Raw genomic sequence first — 23,693 nt, 5'->3', positions numbered from 1 at the left:
ATTGATATTTATAGGATGGGTGGAGGAAGAAGAGCTTGCCAAAGGGAAATGAAATGTAGGTGGGAAGTAGGTGGAAAGTCTGGGAAGTCAGGAAAAAATGGTGTCTCAAAGTCAAGCATTATCAGCCTCCTCTTCTGCTAGGCTTTCTTCATCTTCTTGTGGTCCTGACAGTCATGAACCTTCCTGAAACTTGGTTTACCTAATATTGCCAGTAGATTTGGGAATGTGTTTATTACCATTTTATATTAGTTTCTTGGGGGCAACTGGAAGTGAACAAGGCAGATTATTTATTCTCTAGGTCTCTGTGATGTCCTTCAGTATATCTCATTAAGAAGGCGCAAGTCAATGGTTCTGAAACTTGACTGTACACTGGAATCATCTGGGGAGCTTTAGAAAATGATGATAAATGGATCCTACCCCCCAAAACTCTGATTTAATTGGTGTAGAGTGTTGCCTGGGGATTGGAATTTTTAAAAGCTCTCCAGGTGATCTTAAATGTGTAGCCAACATTGAGAACAATTCACCTTAATTAAGATGGTTTCTGATCTTGCATCAATGTTGCCTAATAAAGGACATACATACATCTCTAGAGAACTGCCTGGTTTAAATTAATGGAAGAAGTGAAAAGTTTGAGCAGGCTCTTGAGGAATGCAAGTGAACAGAGTGAGCATGCCCATTTGTGGGGATAAGGAAGACACTGGTGGGGCCACAGCACATAGTTTCTTATGTATTGCCAAGTTACTTGGACATTTCTTGTTTAAATTGTCCATAGCTGGCCAGTGACATAGGCTGGTTCTCTAATAGCAGCACCAAATAGAGAACCAGAATACCATTCTCCAGAACTGCTGACTCATTACATGGGGAAAGCAACAGGTGCTTTGCTTAACATTAAGCTCAGGAAAATGGTGAAGAAGTTGAAGTCTGTTTATAGCCCTCTCTTGTCAAACCGTTTTATCAACAAATCAGCTCCACAATACTCAACAGTCTGGTAAGTGCAAGGCATGACGCTTATTTTTCCTTAAAAGGCCTGTTTAGAAAGCTGCTTCTGTGATCCTATTTTTAACATTTTACTCATCCTGTTAGAAGGGTGTGGGTGGCATTGTACTTCAGCAACTTTTCCACCTACCTCTTTCTTGTCACCTCTCTGTCTTCTTTCTTTGTCCCTGGCTCTCTCTGCTCCCATACCTCCCTTCTTCACTCTTTCCCTCCTCTTCCTTCTCTGTCTCCCACACATCTGCGTCTTTCAGTTTCTTCGCACTTTGCATTAAGCCCTTTGCCTCTTTTTTCTCTTTTAACCGCCGTATTCATTCCTGGCTTTACCCACTGTTAAGCACACCTTTCTTAGCTCTGTCTTCCACAATTCCCCCTGGACCCTTGAACAGTCTTCCTATATCTTTAGGAAAAGGTGCTATGGGAGAAAAGCCCTTGAATGAAGTATGAAACCTGGATTTTGGTTTCTGCCCTGACAGTTGTATTACCTGGAATAAGTCACTTAAACACTGATGAGCCTTGGTTTCCTCACCTGAAAATAAAGTTGGTGTGGGTCAGTAGTTCTCAACCCCAAATGCACAGGGTAGAATCATGTGGAAAGCTTTTTCAAAAAATTCCAATGTCAGGGTCCCATTCCAGATTAGTGAAATCAGAATATGTGCTGATGGAACTAATGCCAGGTCCACTTTCTCTGCCTAAAGAATCTCTCTCGAGGATAGGAAGGAGACTGCTCTCAGGACCTCCAAAGATCCATCCCCCTGCCTTCTTTTGCCTATATCAAGTCTGGCTCTGCTTTGGTGAAACTTCCCAATTTCACATTTCCAAGGTTCTAGGTTTTTAAGGCTGAGAGAAAACAAATAGTAATGAGCAAATAGCAGTAGGATGCAGTTAAAAAGGAATCTGAAACGATTGGCTGGAAGACTCATTTAATTTAACCATGTCAAAATGACTTGCATGGGGCAAATGTCACACAGTAAGGAGTATAGACCTGTGCATGGAAAATCTCGATGAGAAGGTAAAACACTAATCTAAGTGCCAATCAGAAATGTTCACATGGATAAAAAGATCAAAATGTTGAATTAAAAACCAAGAACTTCAGTTTTATAAAACTATGGATACAGAGATGCTGGAAGAACTGTTAGGGATTATCTAATTCATGATTTCAAAGCATGTTCACAAACCCCAGGGGGATCCCACAGACCTTTTCAGCGAGTTCGTGAAGTCCAAAGTATTTTCACAATATTAAGACCTTATTTGCCTCATTCACTATGTTGGCTTTTGGAGTGATGATGGAAAAGTCACGAAGGGTGAAACTGCTGGAGCCTTGGCACAGATCAAGGCAGTGCCTCCAAACTGTACTAGCAGTCCTACTCTTCCCTACCACACAACAGCAAACAACAACAACAAAAAAATCAGTTTCACTTAAGGACATTCTTGATGAAGCAGTAAAAAATTTCATTTATTAAATCTTGACCCTTGAATGCATATCTTTTTAATATTCTGAGTGGCCAAATGGGCATACAGCACTTCTACTGCTTGCCAAAGTATGATGATTCTCTCATGGAGAAGCTCTTATGTAGTTGAGTTGGGAGCTAAACTAACTGCTTTTGTCATAGAACATAATTTTTGCTTGAATGAATGATTAACAGACAAACTGTGATCATTCAGACTTGGGTATTTTGGCAGATGTTTTCTCCAAAATGAATGAAATGAGTCTATCACTGCAAGGAAAATGACTGACAGCATTGTTGCCAATAATAAAAATTTGAACTTTCAAGTGAAAATTAGAACTTTGGAAAACTTGGATCTACCTCTGTGAGCCTGACAGCTTCCCAATAATGAATGACTTTTCTGATGAGATTGGGAGTCATATCAACAAAGATTTTTTGATATTGTATAATGAAATTATTTAACATTTGGAAGACCCGTGTAGCTCAGTGAACCAATATTTTCCAGATGACCAATGAGTGATGTTACAAAATCATGCATAAGTGAAAGATCCATTCAAATTACCAAACAAACCAACAGATTTTAACGTAACAAAGTATGAAAAGTTCATTGGTAGACCTTTGGTTTCCACGTTGCAGTTAACCCTTGAAAAATCACTACTAATTGAGTTTTGGTGTAGCAGCAAACAGGAATATCTGAATTACCTGGAAAGGCTATTAAATACCCCTCTCTTTTCAAACTACATGTCTGTGTAAGTACAGATTTTCTTCATATAGTTCAACCAAAACAACATATTGCAACAAATTGAATGCAGAAGTAGATGACAATTCAGCTATCTTCTGTTAAACCAGACACAAAAGAGATTTGCAAAAATGTAAAACAATACCACTCTACTAACCAATTACCTTTTGCTTTGAAAAATATAGCTATTTTTCATAAGATGTGTTGTTTATGTTATATAATGGGATTTATTGTTATTTTTGAGTGAATTAATACATAAATATTTTTAAAATTCTTTCAGTTTTGATTTCTGTAAGGTAAATATTGATAGATTTAACCCACATATCTTTGGGTTCTTCAATAATTTTTAAGACTGTATAGGGGACCTGAGACCAAAAACTTTGAGACCCAATGGTCTAATCTGACAGCTTTTGGGAGACAGGGAATGTGTCTGCTTTACTTCACACATCGCGTGCTCAGCCCTAGGAGCCAGCCAGTACAATATTATGTATGAGCTTTATGATAAAGTGGACAAAAAACCACTGACAAGCCAATCAGGCAATTCATTCATTCTTTAATTTGACAAAAGTTTAATGTTCCAGGCAGTAGGAATACCACAGTGAAGAAAACAGATGAAAATCTCTTTCCTGTGGAGCTTTCATTCTGGAGATTCTGGGTTCCAGTTCTAATCCTGTCCCTAGCTCATTGTGTAACTTGGGCAAATAATTTGATTTTCCTAGGCCTTAAAAGAGCGATGTCTAAAGACCCCGTGAATTCTATGATTCTATAGCTTTGATTGGGCTTCTTGAGGTGACCCTACTGATTCACCTGGAATACTGCCCCTCATTGTCACCTAGCTAACCCCTCATCCATTAGGTCTCATTTTAAATGCCACTTCTTAAAAAGATTTTCCCTGACACTCAGGTTGCCACCCCTTATAATACCTGGTTGTACTCTACTCTTCCTCTCAGGTTTTTTTTAAAGATTTTATTTTTCCTTTTTCTCCCCAAAGCCTCCCAGTACATAGCTGTATATTTTTAGTCATGGGTCCTTCTAGTTGTCACATGTGGGATGCCACCTCAGCATGGCTTGATGAGCAGTGCCATGTCCGCACCCAGGATCCAAACCTGTGAAACCCTGGGCCACCAAAGTGGAGTGCGCGAAATTAACCACTTGGCCACGGGGCCGGCCTGTACTCCCCTCTTTTTAGGACACTCATCAGACTGGTAATTACTTGTTTAATATATGTCTCACCTACTGACTGTGAGATCCCTGAGAGCAGAAACTATGTTTGCCCTTTCACCATATGCATGGAACAGAGCAGGTGCTCAAAAGATATACATAGAGATGCCACTGTACTTAAAATTTTATGTTTCTCTCAAATACTACCTAACCACCTTACTTGCTTTTTTTTTTTTTTTAAAGATTTTATTTTTTTTCCTTTTTCTCCCCAAAGCCCCCCGGTACATAGTTGTATATTCTTCATTGTGGGTCCTTCTAGTTGTGGCATGTAGGACGCTGCCTCAGCGTGGTCTGATGAGCAGTGCCATGTCCGCGCCCAGGATTCGAACCAATGAAACACTGGGCCGCCTGCAGCGGAGCGCGCGAACTTAACCACTCGGCCACGGGGCCAGCCCCACCTTACTTGCTTTTTAAAAAATTCTTGGCATTTATCTCTATGTAACATACTATATATGTTACTTAGTTATCATGTTTATTATCTGTGGTGGAGGTTTATAATAATGAAAATTCCATTTGGCTACAATAGTCTTTTTGTTCCTTGTGTTATATCCAATAACAAAAGAAAACATGGAACATAGGAAGAAGTCAGTAATTTTTGTTGAATAAATGAATAAATTTATTGAATAAGCCATCAATGGTAGAGCACATACATTAAATCATCTTTTTTAGCAGTGGGGTTACATTTGGATTTATTCATACATATGCTTTCCCCTAGTTTCCCTTGTGCCTAAAAATATACATTTGTGTAAATTTTGAACAAGGTCATGAGCAAAGTCTGTGTTCTGTAAATGTGCAACACAAACTGGCCCATGTGGTAAAGGGCTTGTGACCTTGGCCATCACTGGACCATGAAGATGTTGTGGGCCAAATGCAATTATTGTTGGCTTTGCCACTTTTTAAAATCATTTACAAGTGTGTCAAACACATTTTTGAGGAAATCAAGAGCATATGAAGAAAGCAAAAGAATAATTTTTTTTAAATAGACTACATGAATAAAGAACAGAGTCCAAAGGATCTTGGAGCAATAAGCCAAAGATACAAAACATAAACTCCTTCAAAAGCATGTAAATAACTTAAATAGATAATGCTTGCTCTCTGAAAATATAGTCTGAAAAATGAAGAGAAAGTTAAACAGCAAGAAAATTAAGTAAACAAAAGCAACTAAACCATAGCAAGTAAGACTTATAGTCCAGTTAGGAAACAGCAAGTTTGAAATGCACAAACATTTCGAAAGCATCCACCATAATATAATTGGATTCTAGATATGAAAAGGGAATATCAGGATAATTAAATTGAAGGTGTATAGACTTAAGGACTATGACATAAACCATCAGATTAAGGAGGAGTGAGAAGCGAAGAAGGGGAATAGCTGTTCTTTAGGAACAATCCTCATTTAGGACTCAGATGACTCATTAAATAGAGAATTTTTGGTTAGCTCCCTTCATATAATTTAAAAAACAGGGTTTTAATGTAATAATTTAGTATGTAATAAATGTTTAGAGTCATTGTAGTTGGAAAAATAGTTTTCTACTTTTCAATTATAATTAACAAGTCCTTAACATTAGGATATTCTTATATTACTACATCAGTGTTTAATTGTTAAAATTTAATTTTTAAAAGTTGAACTTTATTCCTTGGAAATGTACTGCATATGTCAAATTCTGAAACACCGTACAGAAGCATTATATTTATTGAAACACTGCAATTCTCTCCACAAATTACTTAAATAAAAACTAAAGTAAGGATATTGAAACTGATTTTCCATTCCCAAGAATTCATTCAAATTCAGAATTACTTAAAGTAGACATAATTTCCAAGAAGCGGGGCAAGAGGTCTTTCTCCCCTACAATAATTCAATTTAAAGACTCATTCAGCACTTAAGGGAATCCAAGCACTGGAAATACAAATATGGACAACACATAGTCCTGCCTTCCAAAGCTGATGGCCCCACAGGCAGACAAAAAAATGCCCACAAATAAGTATAATAGGACGAAAGAGATATATTCCCAAAAGGACAAAGCATTAAGGCCACAGAGAAGAAGGATAGATCACTCATGTCGAACAGCTCTTATAAAACTTTGGTTGTAATCTTGATTCTCTGACAGTGAATGGTGTCAACAAAAAATATGTTATTGACAATAGGTGGACAACTTCCCTTTTCCCCGTATATTCCTGTATAATTTCAGAGATTCAGAGATGGATATTTACTATTTTCAAACTTCAGGTGAGAAGGTGCAAGAGTGCCTTTGAACACTGACATAGGCAGACCATTGTAGGAATCTTGTTTAGCACACTGAAGCTGAGATGTTAGGCCCATTTCCCCACCTTTAACTCTACAATCAAGTACTTCAGCATCTGGATACACCTCGGAAGGGTCAAGAAAAATAAGTAGATTAATCTTACTGTGATGCTCATATTTCTCTCACTGTGGCAGGTAAGGATATCGATCTTTTGATTTGCCTCTTACTAGATCCCTATTGAATTTTTTACAGTAGATTCCTAAATCATTCCTGTCTCCATAGAACCCCTAACCTCTCCTTCTTTCGCCCACTTTCAGAAGATGACCTCCAATTTTGTTTCCTACAAAGTTCTAGGCCATCTGACACAAGTATCCTAAACTTCCATTCTAGTAACCTCAAAATCTTTTATTATCTTACAGTGTACTGGTTTAGAGTAGAGATTCTGGAGTCCAGGTTCTTGGAATTAAATCTCGCATATATCAATTACCGGCTTTGAGACCTCAGACAAGTTGTTTAAAACTCTGAGCCTCATTTGTTCATCTGTAAAATGAGGAAAATAATAGTGTTTACCTTACAGAATTTTTTTAATTCTTGTTTTTTTTGAGGAAGATCAGTCCTGAGATGACATCTGTTGCCAGTCTTCCTTTTTTTTTTCTCTCCCCAAAGCCCCAGTACACAGTTGTATATCCTAGCTGTAAGTCCTTCTAGTTCTTCCATGTGGGATGCCACCACAGCATGGCCTGATGAGCGGTGTGTAGGTCTGTGCCCAGGATCCGAACCAGCAAACTCCAGGCCACCAAAGCGAAGCATGTGAACTTAAACCCTCGGCCATGGGGTAGGCCCCCAATCTTACAGAACTTTTGATAAGATTAAATTAAACACTTCTAAACTACTTAGAATAGCTCCTGATACTTAGCAAAAGTCCAAAATAATAATACTCTTATTATTATTATTACCCCTCCATTGCAAAGGATGAAGTGGCCTGCTTGTTAAGGATCCCCTTTCCTCTGGCCTCCTTCAGAAGTCGACTCCTTTAGTTATCTGCACCTTATATCTTAACTTATTTCCATTCAGTCTATTCCTTCACTACTTCAAAATTCCATTTTAAAAGCCCATTTCCTCATTTCCGCCACAGGACCGTGGCTCTCCCTCACAGCATGGACAAACTTCTTGAAAAAATACCTGCATCTTCTGCTTTCTTTTAAAATCACTAACCGCTAGTTGCTATCTAATCAATCTGACACAAGTGTTCTCTCTCACCACCAGTGAGCTTCTCGTTACCAAATGTGAGGGCTTTACTCAGTCATTCTTTTCCATTTCTGCATTTTACATTGGTGATTTAACATTGACCAACAACCTCCTCCTCGGAACTCTCTTTGTTGCCTTCTGTGACCCTCTACGGTTTGAGTTCTCTTCCTACCTCTTCTTTTCTCTCTCTCTCAGATGTAGGCTTTTCTCAAGCTGTCCTTAGCTTGTTTCTACCAGATGTCTTCCTCAGCAATATCACACTCCCACGGTCAGCTCTGCACCTGACTCCCAAATCAATATCCCTGGCCTGATATCTGCTAAATCTACACACTAGCGTTTCCAACTGAGTAGTGGATATTTGCACCTGCATGTCTTGCAGCATTTAAAAACTTAACTTGTCCAAGTTTAAATATTTTCCTTCCAAAGGAAGTTTTCTTATTTGACTTCTCTATCCCTGTTGGTGATTGTTATGGACTGAATGTCTGTGTCCCTCTCGAATTCACATGTTGAAGCCCTAATCCCTAACGTGATGGTATTTGGAGATGAAGCACTTGGGAGGTGATTAGGTTCAGATGAGGCCCTGAGGCTGGGGCCCCATGATGGGACTAGTGTCCTCATAAGAAGAGGAGGAGAGTCTAGAGCTCTCCCTCTACTATGTGAAGACACGGTGAGAAGGTGGCCATCTACAGGCCAAGAAGAGGGCTCTCACCAGGAACTGAATCAGCCGGCACCTTGATATGGGACTTTTCAGCCTCCAGAACTGTGAGAAATAAATTTCTGTTGTTTATGCCACCCAGTATGTGGCAATTTATTATAGGAGCCTGTGCTGACTAAGACAATGGTTCTTCCTGTCATTGCCTTTTAAAACCTTCCTTCTCTCTCAGCTTCCTTCCCTACTCAGCTGACAAGTACGGTAGATTTGATTTCTGTAGATTTGCAATGTCTCTCATGCCCATCTTCTCTAGTTGTATGACTTACTAGTTGTATGACCTTAGGCAAGTTACTTAACCTCTATGTATGATAAGGATAACAATAATATGTATTCATAGGGTTTTTACGACACCTAATATAAAACACTTAGAATGCTGCCTGGCACATGAAATGTACTACGTAGTGTTAAATAAATGAAACAAAGTCGGATATAAGGGGTGTGCATTTAAGGGGAAAAATTCTGGCAGGATATAAAGATTTGTGAGTTACAATCCTAGAGGGAATGATTGAAGTCATGTGAATGATCAAATAAAGTATGTAGTACATAAAAAACAGAAGGACCCCTGCTTGGTGGACTTTTTCTCTTATTTCGACTGGTCAAAATTCTTCAATTACCACATTTCATCAATTCTAAGATGACTTTTTCCACATTTTTAACATCTCTGGAAAAGGGATGCCTCTTACATCAATGTCATGTCATAGTTTATCAGAGTTCTTCTTTTCTTAGTGGTGCATAAAATAGCCGTGTGTCTTTCAATTGACAGCATCTTAGATTTGACGAGATATGAGGAGTATGATCTCTCTTCTTTGAACCTCCAAGACACCCTACATGAGCTTCCCCTGTAACATTTGTGTTAGTTTGCCTATGTTAGAGATGTCCATCAGCTAGTAAACTGCAAGGTTCCCAAGGGTCAAGAAAGCCCCTGATTCTCCTTTCTGTTTCTCTAAGGACACATTAAACAGTTCTCCCTGCAGAAGGACATCAGTAAAAATTGCTGAGATTAAATTGGATTCCAAAGCAGGATATCAATTATTTTTAGAATTTCTGATATTTTGCAATTAGCCTCATTACTGTTCCCATCCCTTAGTTAATTGGACATCCATAAACGCACACTTGTTTTCAGATTACTAACATTATACCTGATTCAACGTATCTGTCACATGCGTTTCACAGGTAGTTGATTACATGAACTATTTCAAGAAAACATATTTGAAGAATTCCCGGGAATATTTAAAAGATAGGACCAGAAGTCTTACTGCAAAGCTATATTGAGACCTGAGAACAATATTTACATATATATTAATTATTAACTATGTAATTGCAGTAGATGCTTATTCTTTTGGAGTGATCTCAATTTCCATTGTCTGTTCTTTCTACCTGCTAATGAAGCTTTATTCCTTTCCCTGTTGACACGTGGGATTTTGGGTGGCCGTTACCTGTGTGTTCAGTCTCCCAGGATCCCCAGATGTCATGCTCAGACATGCATCCTTATTGAAGTAAAGGGCTCATCTCCTCCCCAAGCCTACCTTTTGCAGAGAGCAGACCTCAAGCCTTGGCAATGGCCAGGTAAATGCTCTTGGTGTGCCTCAGCTGATCTTTCTACCATTTGTCTCTCCTGCCTCTTCTAGCCCTGCCATCCCATTGCTCAAGCCTTGATTTCACCTCTTACCTTCTGGATCCTTAGATCACATGAAGTCATTAGCCTTCCTTCCTTTCCAAGGCTATACGTTGCTGAAGCCTCTCCATTGTCACAATAGGAGAGGAACTTAATTGTCCTCACCAATGATTGCTATTTTGTTTCTGTTCTCTCTATGGCTCTTCCTTTGCTGGTTAAGGAGTTGTTTTTCATCCCCATTGGGACTCCTTTTCTCCAGGTGTACAGCTAACTGTGTCTCTGTCTTGTCAGTCCTGTAGCCCCTGTTTCTTTTGACCGTGCAATCTGGCATTATGATCTTGTTCATTAGTGACCTCCCCTCCTCAGAACTCATCAAGGATTCAGGGTACTTTGAATACTCTTAGTGTTAAGTACATGGGGATGTAGGCTGGCAATGGTCACTATTGGAATATGTGAACCCTCAGTCCCATTTACCTTTTTCCATTATCCAGAAAGTAAAATTCAAACTTCCTGGCACTGCATCCAATGCCCACCAAGACTCAGCCTCATCCCGTCCTTCAAGCCTTATCTCTCAGAACATCCTACACACTGCCTCCTGCATCTAGGCCTCCAACCAGATCAGACTATTCACCATTTCCAAACTCACCATGTGCTCAGGCACGTCTCAATCTTTGTTCCTGCTGTTTAACTGAGCCTGGAGTTGTCTTTCTCCCTTCCTTTTTTTCCTCCAATTTTTTTTACTGTGGTAAAATGCACATAATATAAAATTTATTATCTTAACTATTTTTAAGTGTACAGTTCAGTGGTACTAAGTACATTCAAAGTGTTGTGCAGTCATCACCACCAACCATCTGCAGAGCTTTTTTTATTTTGCAAAGTGGAAACTCTATAGCCATTAAACAATAACTCCCCACTCACACTTCCCCCCAGCCCCTGGCCACCACCATCTACTTTCTGTCTCTATGATTTTGACTTCTCAAAGTACCTCATATGAGTGGATTCATACAGTATTTATCTTTTCATGATTAGCTTATTTCACTCAGCAAAATGTCCTCAACATCCACGTTGTAGCGTGTGTCAGAATTTCCTTCCTTTTTAAGGCATGCATATACCACATTTTGTCTATCCATTCATTTATTGATGCACACTTGGGTTGCCTCCACATTCTAGCTATTGTAAATAATGCCACTATGAACATGGGTGTACAAACATCTCTTTGAGACCCTCTCCTCCTTTTTGCCCATTGAAATCCTACTCATTCATCCAAGCCTAACTGAAGTAGCACCTGCTTCATGAAGTCTCTCAGTTTCCACCTGGAAATAATTTCCTGTTCCTCTGTTCTTCTACAGTTCTTTTCTTGTATTGCTGTATCTGTTCTTACTTTATTGTGTCTTGAATAATTATTGGTACTTAAACATCTAATTTTCCAAAAAATTGTAAGTTCTTTGTGGTCAGGGACACCATCTTCTTATCTTAGTATTTCTTACATCACTCCCAACAATGTTTTGTAACGTTTATTAAATGAATGAGTACATAAAGGCAGAGAATTTGTTTACAATTATACAAGTGTCATAAAGGTAACTGGTAAGCAGAAGGGTAAGCTGCATACCTAGAAACTCTTTCAATTTTAAATTCCCTCAAGTTAACTAGGAAATCTTGTCAGTTACAAAAGAAAGCACACTGGTCTGGGAATTACAAGATTTGTGTGTTTGTCTTGGTTCTGCCTAGGGTGAGCCATGTCTCTTCCCTGGCTTAGTTTCCTCATAGTTGAGATGAGGGGGTTGTTCTAGATTAGTATTTCCCAAACTTTGATTTTTGCAATATCTGCATGATACCTGTGCTTTATTTGCTTAATAGTTTTCTTTAAATCAACCCAGGCCTAACATTACTACCAACTTCAGCCTCACTCTAAATGAGGATATCTGTGAAATTGTGGTTTCACTATGTTAGCTATAATTTTTTCCAACACAAATTAAAATAAATATAACTAATAAAGTAAAAAAAATGAATCTGTGTACCATTAAAATAACTTTCTATGCCAGCAGTGGCACATGGACCATGCTTTGGGAGGTACTGGCCTAGACTCTCCCTGAGGCCCCTTCCAGCAATAATAGCTCAGACTTCTTTGGGGAAGTCATGCCCCCTCTTGAGCCATTTAGCAAAATGCATTAAATGAATCTTTAACTGGGAATGACTTAGCATTAGCCCCAGGGAATGGAATGTAACTTAATAAGCCTTCCAGCACCTCTAAAGCCTGGGATTCTACCCTCTTTACACCTCCCCTCTGAGCGGTGCTGTTCGCCTATTCTGCCTTTTCTGCAGTCTCCGCTTTCCTGCAGGGCCCGGTCTGTGTTTGCCTGCCCAGATCTCCCCTCCGAGGGCTGTTTATGTTTGCACACTCGGCTTGTCCTGTGGACTGTCTAACTAAACTCCCCTTTGAGGGCTGTATATTTTGGCACATTCTGGCTCTCTAAGGGATTCTTTTGTCCATTAACACCTCTTGTCTTGCAGTTATACCAAAGTCTTTGTTGCTCTTGCCTCAAGCAAATAAGTCCAAGCTATCCTATTCTTAACGATTCTTCTGTGTATTTCTATTTATTTTCTATACTTTCTACAATGAGCCTGTATAAAGTTTATAATAAAAAACTATAAATTTTAGTTTTTAAAAATGTGGAGAGGGAAAGCAAATATGAAGGGGACATCTGGTTGTAGATGATGTAATATAGTCATTTTAACTTCATTCCTCTCTTTCAAAACCCATTGACAAAAACAAAAAGAATGAAAAGCAGCATTAAGAAGGCCCATTATCCACGAAACAAGGAAATTACCACAGTACACCATAATTAGCACTATACACCATAATGAGCCTCCTCACCAAGTGTTAGGCTTGTTTGCTTGAGGTAGAATAAAGAGTTACAGTCTTGAAAGTATACTTCTGTTAGCACTAAGAAATCTAAGGGTGTAAGAGGGCTACCAGAGAAGTGGAGAGTGTTCCTATTAGAGATGTAGCTCCCTAAGACAGAAAAGATTGAGTTGAAGAAGAACCATGTTAACTTCCCACTTTTTAAAATTTATTTATTTAATTAATTAAATTTTTTTTAAAGATTTTATTTTTACTTTTTCTCCCCAAATCCCCCCAGCACATAGTTGTATATTTTAGTTGTGGGTCCTTCTGGTTGTGGCATGTGGGATGCCACTTCAGCATGGCCTGACGAGTGGTGTCATGTCTGCGCCCAGGACTCAAACAGGCGAAACCCTGGGCCACCAAAGCAGAGCACATGAACTTAACCACTCAGCCACGGGGCTGGCCCCAATTAATTTTTTTGGTGAGGTAGATTGGTTCTGAGCTAACATCTGTGCCAATCTTCCTCTATTTCGTATGCGGGACACTGCCACAGCATGGCTTGATGGGTGGTGTGTAGGTCCGCACCAGGGATCTGGAACCATGAACCCCAGGCCATGGAAGCAGAGCACACAAACTTAACCGCTATGCCATCAGGTGGCCCAACTTCCCACTTTTATCGTTTATCACATACAATGGCTCTTCCAGCCAAAAGAGACTGGTGGTGACAAGGAAGGGGGGAGCTCACCAGATAGTAACAGAGAGTCTAGATCTAAAGAAATTTACTGTGAGCTACACTGATCCCTGGAATGCAGAGAACAGAGGAAAGAGCACACTTCCAGAGCAAAGGAAAAATGAACTTGGTGGAAGAAAGTATGCACAACAAATCCCAATAGAAATAGTAAACATGCTTCTTCAGCAAATAGGTAGCCCTAATCAAAGATGAGTAATAATCAGAATAGGAGAAATAAAACTGTTACTATTTACTGACAATATTCTTGTGTATGTAGAAAGTCCAAAAGAATCTACAGCTATTAGAATTAAGTGAATTTAGCAAGATTACTGGATATAAGGTCAACATACAAAAGTCAATTTGATTGTGTGGGGGCCTGGAATTGGCCACCCCAAGATATGTCTCTTTGGCATGATGATTATTTGAGGCTGTTTACTTTGCAGACAGGAAAGCAACTGAAAAGCAGATTTTACTTACCCTTTGTAAGAGACATTTACATTGTAAAGGAAATCTCCATCTGTAAAGATATCTCCCTCTCTACCAGGAAGAAGGGGGGATGACCTTATCTCTAGAAACTCTTAATCAATGGGGAAGGCAAGGACTTAAATCTGCATTTGTTTATTGTGCTTGTGTGATAACCTCCTGTAACTGACTCCCCCCATCCCCAACATCCTCCTTTGTCTTTAGCTGAATATGATATTTAAATGGGGACTTCAGCCATTTTGGCAAGTTGCTCAGCTTGCCTGAGCCTCCCATGTATACATGTTATAAAGCTTTGTTTAATTTTCTCCTGCTATTCTGTCTCATGTGAATTTAATTCATCCTCCAGCCAGATGAACCCACATTGGGTAGAGGAAATGTCTTCCTCCTCTACAATTGCTATATACCAGCAACAACCACATAGAAAATAAAACTTTAGAAAGATATAATTTCAATAAATATCAAATGCCTAGGAACATAGCTAACAAAAAGTGGGTAAAACCTCTACCTTGAAAACTATAAAACATTATTGAGAAGAACTGAGAAATCTAAATAAATGAAGAGATTTACCATATTCATGGAATGGAAGACTCACTGTTGTAAAGATATTAATTCTTCCTAAATTAAACTACAGATTTAATGCAATCTATATCAAAATGTCAACAGGTTCTTTTCCAGAAATTAATAAGCTGGTTCTAAAATTCATACAGAAATGCAAAAGGCCAAAATATTCAATGGAGTGTTGAAGAAAAACAAAGCTGGAAGAGACTTATACCACAAGATATGACACTGATTATAAAGCAATAACAAGACACTGAGGTTTTGGTGCAAGAACAGACAAATGAACAAATGAAATTTTACACAGAGTCCAGAAACAGACCCTCACAGCTATGATAACCTGATTTATGACAAAGGCAACTATAGCAGAGGATTGGGGAAAGGATGATCTTTTTCAAAATGATGTTGAGATGATTGGACATCTATGTGGAAAAATGTTTATTGACCCTACCTTATGCCATACAATAAAAAATTCCACATGGACTGCAAAGCTAAATCTGAAAGGTAAAAGAATAAAGCTTTTAGAGGAAACATAGGAGAATGTCTTCGTGACACTGGAGTATGCAAATATTTCTTAAACAAGATACAAAGAATGCTGATCATAAAGAGAAAATTGATAAATTGGACAACGTTAAAGTTAAGAACTGCTGTTTATCAAAAGACACAACTGAAGGAGTGAAAAGGCAGGCGACTGAGTGGCAGCAGATATTCATAATACATGCATCTATCAAAGGATCATATCTAGAATACATAAAGAAAAAGACAGACAACTCAATAGAAAAATGAGCAAATAACTTGAACAGTTATCCCATACAAAGGCTACGAAATAGCCAATGAACATGGGACAAGGTGTTCAGCTCCATTATTCATTGGGGCAATGTAAATCAACAGCACAGGGCAATGCCACTGCACAGCCATGAGAACAGCTAAAATGAAAAAAAATACCGCTGACAAAGTTGTGGAGAAACCAGAACTTTCATACACTACTGGTGGGAATGTAAAGCTGTACAAATACTTTGGCAGTTAACTATTAAAGCTGAACATCTACATATTTTCCGACTCCGCTACTTCATTCCTAGGTACATACTCAGCAGAAATGTGCTCATATGTTCACCAAAGGTCATCTACTAGATGTTCCTAGCAGCACTATGTGTAATATGTAAAAACACTGAAACAAAACGTCCTTCAGCAGTAGAATGGACATATAAATTGTGGTATATTCACACAGTGGGATCCTATACAACGAGAATGAGCACTCCATAGCTATATCCAACAATATGGATATTTCTCACAAACATAATGTTGAGTGAAAAAACCTAGACACACAAAAAATTAAACAGCACATGCTTCTATTTATGTAGAGTATAAAACTGGCAAAATTATTCTGTGATTTAGAAGTCAAGACAGTGGTTACTACTGAGACAGTAAGGACTAGAAGGGAGTATGTGGGGGGCACTTCTGAATTGCTGGTAATATTCTGATACTTGATCAGGGTACTGGTTACACAGATGTGTTCAGTTTGTGAAAATTCATTGAAAATTCACTTAGGACATCTGTACAATTCTGTATATACCTTATGTCTCAATAAAAAGTTTTAAAAACCCTAATTAGTTTCTAATATTTCACACACAGGAGATTTCGCCAAAAAAATACATATTGCTGGCTTCTCTTGAAAACATTTCAAGATCTGTCCACGGTGGCTCACCTCCAAGAATCCACTGGAGCTGAGCAGAGGCTGCACCCTTCAGATAGGGTGTGCTCTACTCCCTACCCACTTCACTCATGATGCTCCCTGTCTAGCCCCTGTAGACATTTGAGTTTGTCCCTGGGAATAAAAGCTGTTCTGTCTATTGGATCTTTGGCTCAAATCTGAGTCCCTAGGATAGGGCTCACTCTTTGCCCTGTATATTCCCTTCCTCTCTGTCCACTCTTGCTCCCCACCACCAATCTCCATTCCCATCTGATTGACCTCAGCACATCTCTAGTCATCTCATCTTGAAGCCTTCTCTCCTGGTCTGCACTCACACTTATCTAATTATGTCTACCCTCACCTGCACACAACCCCCCTCTTTCTCACCTTACCCACACGTCTATTCCATTACTTCATCCACCCACTGATTCAACAAAAATTTATGTGCCAGACTCTATATTACAGGCAGGTGCATTTAGGGATGGTCTTTGCCCCTGAGAGGCCTACCCTCTGATGAGAAGTAAAGACAACCTTGTAAGAGTCATTATGCAGGTAAAGCATTATAAGCATCATGGCAAGTCTGAGATTCTGTCTGGGAAGGAGGGTGTGGGGGTTCTGGAGAGTCCTTGTGGAAGAGACAGTTTGTGAGCTGGGTTTTGAAGAACTGGCAGTTATTTGGATACAGAGAGAGTAATGGAGGTAATTCCAGACAAAGGCTGGATTCTGGTTTTATTTGGGAGAGTAAATACTTTAGTGTGGCTGGATGTACTGAAGGGGAGCAGTGGGAAGTAAGGTTGGAAAATTAAGCTGGGGTCAGACCATGGAGGGTCACGGATGCCTCACTAAGGACTGTATTTTATAGGTAGTACAAATTATTGAAAGGTTTTGAAAAACGGAGTGCAGAGCTGAGGTAATAAAGAATCCGTTTCATCCACGCTCACCTCGCCCACTCTCTCTAAATCCCTTGGCCTCCTCCTTAAGCTCTACCTATCATTACTCCTGATTGCATCCCCAAATCTCCTTGAAATTCTGCTCCCCCAACCACCAGAGCAGTCCTGGGGACTGGGAATGATAGTCACAACCTACTCCTTTCTCACTATTCCTTTGCTATCGAGCCTGCAATCTCCTTGTGTGACTGCATGTGCTCTCTTCTTCTCCCAGCTAGGTTTTACTGGGATAAAGAGTAGGTAGAGAAAGGGGCAAAGCCACACAGGACTTGTCTCTTCCCTGAGATGCACATCATGGATGGTCCTGGGCCCTGCCCCTCCCTTTGGGGTCTCCTGATAAACCTTGAGCAGCCTGAGACCAAAGCCTAGTCTTGTCCCCATATAGGTCCCACCTCCCTCTCTGCCTCTCAGGCCTTTTCTTCTCCACTAAGTGTATTTTCTTGGTCTACCTCAGAAGAACTTTGCCTCCCTGAGATCACTCCTATTACAACTTCTTCAAAGTCGAACAGCCATTTATAGCATATGAAACACCTGATTCCATTGGAGCCTCACAGGCAGCCTTCAAGAGACCCTAGAAAGGCAATGATTAGGTCTTCTGACTTCGAATCCACTGGTCCTTCTTGTATATAATAGATACTCAAAAAACGTTTGTAGTATGAACAAATTTTTCAATGTACATATCAATCTCTCTTGAGGATTAGTTTCTTACTTTTTATTCTATTTTTCTCTTTGTTATTTGGATGACTTGATTTTATAAGAAGCTTGACATGGAACATCTAATTTTAAGATAATCTTCCTTTCTCCAACTATCATATAAGTGGTTCCTGGGGCCCTGGCTTTAAAAACATTACTTTTAAAAAGATACATGTATTGTTAAAAAGGTTACACATATAGTTACTATATGACCCAGCAATTCTACTCCTAAGTATATACGTAAGAGAAATGAAAACATACGTGCACACAAAAACTTGTACATTAATGTTCATAAGAGCCAAAAAATTGACACAACTCAAACATTCATCAACCAAAAGGTGGATAAATAAAATGTGGTATTTCCATGTAATGGAATGTTATTTGGCAATAAAAAGAAATAAAGTATAAATACATATTATAACATGGACGAACCTTGCAAACATTAAGTGAAAGAAGCACTTAACAAAAGACCAAATATTGTATGATTCAGTTTATATGAAATGTCCAGAATAGGTAATTCTATAGAGATAGAAAGCAGACTAATGGTTACTTAGGGCTGGAAGGGTTGGGGGCAAACAGGAAGAGACCATTAATGATTATGGGGTTTCTTTTTGGGTGATGAAAATGTTCTAAAAGTAATTGTAGTGATAGTTGCACATCTCTGTGAAGATACTAAAAACTGTTGAATTGTACACTTCTTTTTTTTTTTTTGGTGAGGAAGGTTGGCCATGAGCTAAAGTCTGTGTCAATCTTCCTCTGTTCTGCATGTGAGATGCTGCCACAGCATGGCTTGATGAGTGGTGTGTAGGTCCATGCCCAGGATCCAAACCTGTGAACCCTGGGCTGCTGAAGTGGAGTGTGCGAAATTAACCACCACACCACCAGATCAGCCCCATGAATTGTACACTTTAAATGGGTGAAGCATATGGGATTTAACTTATATCTCAATAAAGCTGTTATAAAAAAGATACGTGTTCATTAAGCAAAACTTAGAAAATACAGAAGAAACAAATTACCCACTATTCTACCACCCAGAGAAAACCACTGTTGACATTTTTGCTATAGTTCCTTCTCATCCTTTTTCTGTGTACACACATGCACTCACACACACATACACACAAACAAGGTCATTTTCTATATTCAAGTTTGTGGCCTGTATGTTTGGCTTAATAGTGAACACAGGCACTTTCCACAGATGCCAAGAGTAGGAGTTCCTGGGTTGGATGGGATTCCTGAGTCAGAATCCTGCTTCTGCCTCTGACTTACTATGAGGCCTAGCAAACTCCTTAATCTCTCTAAGCCCTCACTTTCAATAACTGTGAAATGGAAATGATGATACTACCTTCCACGGACGTCATAAGGATTAAATGTAAAGTTCTATAAATTCTATTTTTCTTCACTTATTCCTCAGTGAGGACCAGTTTGTTTCCCTCAGTTGCAAGGCAGTCCGCTCTCACCAGCAGCCAGCTTGGATAGATAGGAAATTGCCTGACTGCTGCTACTGTCCCCACTTCATTTAAACTAGAGCTTTCTCTCTTTCTGGGGAGCAGGCAGCATGGTGGCGGATAGCATGGGTTCTGGATCCAAACTGCCTGGGACAAGTCACAACTCTGCCGGTAACTGAGCAAGTTCCTTACCTCTCTGTGACTCAGTTTTCTCATTTGTAGACAGGTATAATTGTAGGACTACTTTCATAGGGGTTTTTGAGGATGAAATGTGGTAACATCTGTACAGTACCTGGCACACTGTTAGCTATTATTACAATATTCTTACCCAAGTAGCAGTCTACATTCTTATTTCAAACTTTTAGTAGTCTAAGAATTTGTTAACTTCCAAACCTAAGTATCTCTTTTCTACAGTCTGAAGCAGAATGTTACTGGCTGTAACCTCATAATGGTTGTTCATCCACATCCACTAGCCCACAGCACAAAGCAATTTTTGTTTGGCAAATTGAGTAGTTAACAATGTTGTTTCCATTAATTTTACTACCTACGTACCTCCCGGAGGCAGGGCAAGGCAGTTTAGTTAAACGAAACCAAACAAAGCATTTTAGGGGTTTATAAATGAGCACTTATTTGCAGTTGTTCTAAATCATCCCAGCCAGATGGGCATGTTTTAAATATTTCCAAGGAAGAGATTTCACAAGCTCTCTTGGTAACCTGTCTTACTGCTTCCAATCCACACTGAAAATCTTCTGAAACTCTAACGTCTGGGGTGACTCGACAACTTGTCATCCAAACTGGAACATTTTTAAGAGTATTAATAATTGCCACAGGAACAAAGTTGGGCAATTCTGGGCAAACTGCTGGGACATACAGTCACCCCACTAATGGCCATCCTTCCTGTTATGAGTGCTGCCCACATCATTTCACTTGGTACTCAGTGGAAAAGAACAACTGGTTCTCATAGTCTATGTAACAACCTTATATCCTTAAGCTTTTTTTGTTGTTGTTGTTGTCAATTTTTAGAATGGAAAAAAAAAGAAGCAGAAGCCCAATAGGCAAACCTGAAGAATTTTTTTGTTGCCCTCTTCCCACTCAATGATGACGATGATACTTAGAGAGCACTTAATATATACCAGGGACACTTGTGAGTGCTTTATATGTATTATTTTATTTAATATTCAAAAAAACTTATAATATCATTGTCATCATGTTTTGTAGATGAAGAAATGCGTCACAGAGACAGGGAGCATCTTGCCTAAGGGTATACAGGCAGGGTCTGCCCCTAACAGGAGTCCAGAGGCTGGGCCTTCAACCAAGACACTCAACTCCAGGCCTTCTGCAAGACCCTGGCAGGTCAAAACCTTTTGCTTCAGTTCCCCACCCTGACTGGCTCTACCAGTCCAGTGGGTGGATTCATTTCTCTGCTTCCTGAGGTGGGACACAGAAGGGTCTGTACCTAGAGGCTCTCCAACAGAAGGGAGGTGACTTAGTCCCTCTGGCTCCAGGGGCAAGAGAAAAAATGGGAAGAAAAGTGGATGAGAATTATAGAAGGCCAAATTCAGCCCAATAAAGCAGATGTTTCCCCTCCTTACAATCATCTAGACTTAGCTGCCCAAGGAAGCAGTGAGTTCCACACGACAAAATGTACTCAAACAAGGGTGGATGGTCACAAGCGGACTGCCATTCACAAACATCTCTTGGGGAGCTTGTGAAATGCAGATTCCTAGGTCATATCTCCAAAATGATGATTCCCAGGAATCTGCATTTTAACAAGTTTCCTCACTGACTCTGACACAGGTAGCTTAAGCAACACAGCTGTAAAGGGATTCCTGTTTGGAGTATTAGACGAGATGAGGTGGAAGGCGGATAGAGACAAGGCGGACACACATCCCTTCTGAGCTGAACCATATGGTTTCGGTGAACTTTACTCTTTTAGTCTCTCTAATATTAATCTTCTTTTTGGATGTTTATTCTTTGGTTTCCTGACAGAGAATGCTTGAGTGACATATGAGGTGAGAGATCTGGGGTGTAATAATACCATGTCATAGAAACACTCATAAAGCCATGACCCTATGGCATATGAATTCTATGTGGGGTTTGCACAGGTATTAAATGTTCTGTGGTTGGCTTTTGGAAGCCTGCTCTATCCTGACACCAGGATTTCTAAGCTGGCCTGGAGGGAAGCAGGCCTGCAGCTTCCTGGTGTTTGGAGCAGATGGGGAAAGAGTCTGAAATATTCCTTGTCATCACCTCCAGCTGACAGACCACAGGCAAAGGAGGCAACAGGGAGAAGTCAGACTAGTTGATCTGGGAGAAGAGAAATCACTGGTGATGCCTTGTGAATGTTTCCTTCTTCGTGTTCCTCTCCAAATAGATGGTATGAGCACACGTGTGTGTGTATGTATCAAGTGGGGTAGCGCTTGTCTCTGGCTGGAGACAGTAACAAATTGGGGACTACAAAACCACCACTAGCCACCTCCTGCAGGCCCTGTCAGAGAAAAAGGCCTTCTCGAGCACAGCTGAACCGGCAGGATCCCCAGTACTGTGGCCCCACCGCATGGGATGAAAATCACACATCTGGGATCTAGCATGCCAGATGTGTAAAAGGCTAACAGAAAATACACTGCTAGGAAGACCACATTGCTCTCAAAAACATTAGTGAGGGGTTCAAAGATTTTTATAACCTTAGTCACCACAGTGCTTTCATCAGTCTTGGGTAGCAGAGTTTTTCTTAGCCTTGGTTCTTTGTGCTGGGGTGTCAAGAGGGAGGCAGAAGGATGTGGACCCCACTGAGGCAGTGACAGTAAAGATCTAGAAGCTAAATGAGTCTTGGTTGGAGTCCTGGGTTTGAAATCATTCCTGGCACTTATCAGGTATATGATCCTGAGCAAGTTACCTTAACTCTATGAGCTTTAGTTTGTTAATTTCTAAAGAAGAGGGACAGCCATATCTACCTCATAGGGCTGTTGTAGGGATTAAACTATCTCTGGGATAACACAGAGAAAGTCCCTAGCTCAGGGTCTGGTATTTAGCAGCACCACGGCAGAAAGGGGGAGATGAGCATGCTCATCTGCTCCAGGGAGGACGGGTAGGAAAAGGGAAATAACTTCCTGCTCAGTCAAGCCCCAGAAGGTCTGGGTAGATAGAGCAGTTACAGAATTGTCCTGTAAGAGTCTCCATTACTGAGGCTGCTGGGAGTAGGGCCACCTTGTTATCAGCTCCACAACTCTGACCCTGGCTGGTTTCTTTCCCTCAGGGCCCAAAGCTCCCTTTCTCTCCCTTGAGGTTCTCTTATATGTCCCTCCTTTCTGGGCTCCAGGACTCTTCCTCTCCACCCCTGTAGCCCTAGCCACATCAGGACGTTTTTCCGTAGAGGAGCAGTCGCATGGGACTTGACGATTAATGAGAGTCACTCAAGGTTTCTACCCAGCTAAGAAAGACAGAGAATTCCTGGCAATCAGAGGCTCCATTCTCATTGTGCTAGGTCAGACTAGTGCTAATGGGTATGGGGCTTCTTTTTGGGGTGATGAAAATGTTCTAAAATTAGAGAGGGGTGATGGTTGCACAACTCTGCGAATATGCTAAAAACCACTGAACTGCACACTTTAAAATGTTGAACTTTATGGTATGTGAGTTATATCTCAATAAAACCGTTATAAATAAAACAAGTCAGACTATCTAGTTAGCTTTCCATTCTTCTGTCTTTCTCTAGTTTTAATTGAAATATAAATTATTATTTAATTATAAATTTAAATTATAAACTTAATTAAACTATAAAGAGCTATAATGTACCACATAGCATTTTGAACCAAGATTAAATACCACTCTACTCTTGCAAATCTATATTCCTTCTCATTCTCTCTCTCTCTCCTCCTCATCAAGTACTATTGGACCCATCAAAATGCAGTTTATCTTTCCAGATTTATCCTACGAGCCTTTCCTGGTCTCCACTAGCAAGTCTCCTGTCTCTAATCACTTATCAAACCTGTGCTTAGTTACTCCAGTCTGTTCTGCATGGGACCAGGCTCTAGGGTACAGAAAGGAGGAGGTGAAGGAGGATATTAACAAGACCACTCTTGGGGACGCTTC

At 39.9% G+C, this 23,693-nt stretch overlaps 1 protein-coding gene across 2 annotated transcripts in view; it reads right to left on the bottom strand.

The window, feature by feature from the left end:
* HPSE2 (heparanase 2 (inactive)) overlaps positions 1-23,693 on the bottom strand; it is a 602,725-nt gene that overhangs the window by 61,153 nt on the left and 517,879 nt on the right. The gene's annotated exons all lie outside the window — the stretch shown is intronic.

This window comes from Equus asinus, chromosome 2 (genome assembly GCF_041296235.1).
Source record: "Equus asinus isolate D_3611 breed Donkey chromosome 2, EquAss-T2T_v2, whole genome shotgun sequence".
NCBI classification, from domain to species: domain Eukaryota; kingdom Metazoa; phylum Chordata; class Mammalia; order Perissodactyla; family Equidae; genus Equus; species Equus asinus.
The sequence above is the reverse complement of the archived record's forward strand: the minus strand, read 5'-3'. Positions and strand labels throughout refer to the sequence as shown.